The following is a 2,353-nucleotide window of genomic DNA, read 5'->3' as shown; positions in this document are numbered from 1 at the left end:
TTCCCCTTCCCCCAATCCCAGGTAACCACTGATTTGCTTTCTGTCTCTGTAGATTGGTTTGCCTTTTTTAGAATTTTATATAATTGGAATCATAAAGTAGGTAATTTTCTTGCCTTCCTTCTTCCCTCAGCATAATTATTTTGGGATTTATCCATGTTGAATATTTATCCATAGTTCATTCCTTATTTGTAAGTGTTCATTTGTATAGATATAAGAGTTTACACATTCATCTATTAATGAGTTTGGATTGTTTTTAGTTTGTGGTTATTGTAAATAAATCTGCTGTGAATGTTCACATTCAAATCTTTGGAGAGATGCTTTCATTTCTCTTGGGTAAACACCTAAGAGTAGAATGAGTGGATCATAAAGTAGTTTTATGTTTAAGTTTTTTGAGAAGCCGTCAAACTGTTTTTCAAAGTGGTTGTAGCATTTTACACTTCCACCAGCAATGTATGAGGGTTCTAGTTCCTCTAAATCATAGCTATCCCTTGTAATTGGTAACCTATTTAATTTTAGGTACTCTGATAGGTATGCACTGGTACTTCACTGAGGCTTTAATTTGAATTTCCCTAGTGATTGACAATGTTGAGAATCTTTCCATGTGCTTATTTCCCTGTGGTATATCTTCTTTAGTGAAGTATCTATTCAAATCTTTTGCTCATTTTTGAAAATGGGTTTTTTTGTTTTCTTATTATTGACTTTTAAGGATTATTCATATATTCTGGATATAAATCCCCTTTCAGAAATACAATTTGTAAATATTTTCTCTCATTTTGTGGCTTTTCCTTTATTCTCTTAGCTATCTTTTAAAGAACAAAGGTTTTAAACTTTGTTGAAATCTAATTTATCATTTTTTTCTTTTATGGATTATGCTTTTGATGCAGTATCTAAAAACTCTTAACCAAGTGCTCACTTCGGCAGCTCATATACTAAAATTGTAACGATACAGAGAAAATTAGCATGGACCCTGTGCACGGATGACATGCAAATTCGGGAAGCATTCCATATTAAAAAAACAAAAAACAAAAAACAAAACAAAACTCTTAACACAAAGTCATTAAGGCTTTATGTTTTCTTCTGGACATTATATAGTTTATTGTTTCAGATGCTACATTCTTTTTGAGTTAACTTTTGTATATGGTGTGAGGTATGGATAGCCAATTGTTTCAGTATCATTTGTTGTAAATATTATACTTTCTCCACTGAAATGCCTTCACATCTTTGTCAAAATGTCCCTTGTCCATGTGTGCATGCATCTGTTTCTGGAACAGAACAGATGGAACCCGTTTTGTTCCATTGAAGTATTTGTTCGTCAGTGCGCTAATACCACACTGTCTTGCTTACAGTTTTATAATAAGACTTGAAATGAGGTAGTGTTGGTCCTTTATCTTTCTTTTTCAGAGCTATTTTGGCTTTTTTGGAACAATCACTGTTTAGCTGCATGCTTGAGGAGACTTCTGCAGACCTCTGGGATGCTCTGTCAGTTCGGCTCTCTCCTCTCCAGTACTCTGTCCTTTAACTCTAACCACCTTGGTGTCCCCAGACTCTCAGCTCTGTCTCCTCAACTCAGCCCATTAGCTTCTGACAGGTGGCCTTGCCCTATGCCATGTCCTGGAAATGCTCTCAAGGCAGGAAGTGGGGCAATCATAAGGCTCACCTAATTTGTTTCTTGTCCCTCAAGGGTTATTGTTTTCTTTTGCCTGATATCCAGTGTCTTGTAAACCAGTACTTCATAGATTATGTTTGTTTTTTGGTTCAGGATGGCGGGTAAAAGTGTTACTCCATCTTGGCTGGAGTGAAGCCTCGAATATGGCTATATTTGCAAGTAGTCTCCTATAGGAGATATCAAAAAATCGAGATACTAATTAGTCTTGCTTTTCTATTTTGGCTTTGATCATTGGGTGAACATCTATACCTCAATGTGGAAATAGTCTTAAGACATTTGGCCCAGCAATGGCTGGGTCAAAACAACAAACTGTAATTGTTCAAATTCCCATGGAATTGAATGACAGCAAAATATTTGGTAACTTGTGGGCATAGGGTGTGTCTGACACAACAGACATAACAGTGTATTTCCTAGAAATGCTGCTTGCCAAGGTCAGTTCAATTCTACAAAGCAAAGAGGTGAGATATAGTCTGTTGTTTGGAAAACTGAAGTAGTTCAGCCTGGAGAAGCATATGTAGTATGTGTGGTGGGGAGGAAGAAAGAGAACTGAAGGAATCAAGGGGAATTATTTAAAGAAAAGGCTAGAACAGTATGCAGAGTCTAGACATGGTAGCACAAGCAACCCTGTACACGGAGTTATGGAATTTGGATTACACTGAAGGCAATGGAGAATCTGATGGGTTTTAA

At 36.4% G+C, this 2,353-nt stretch overlaps 1 non-coding gene across 1 annotated transcript; it reads left to right on the top strand.

Annotated features, from left to right (window-relative positions):
• Window positions 1–905: 905 nt before the first annotated feature.
• LOC113923960 lies at window positions 906–1,012 on the top strand. The gene has a single exon (XR_003520469.1). It is a non-coding gene; the product is annotated as a U6 spliceosomal RNA (small nuclear RNA).
• Window positions 1,013–2,353: the final 1,341 nt, after the last annotated feature.

The sequence above is a fragment of the Zalophus californianus genome, chromosome 15 (genome assembly GCF_009762305.2).
Source record: "Zalophus californianus isolate mZalCal1 chromosome 15, mZalCal1.pri.v2, whole genome shotgun sequence".
NCBI lineage: Eukaryota > Metazoa > Chordata > Mammalia > Carnivora > Otariidae > Zalophus > Zalophus californianus.
The sequence above is the reverse complement of the archived record's forward strand: the minus strand, read 5'-3'. Positions and strand labels throughout refer to the sequence as shown.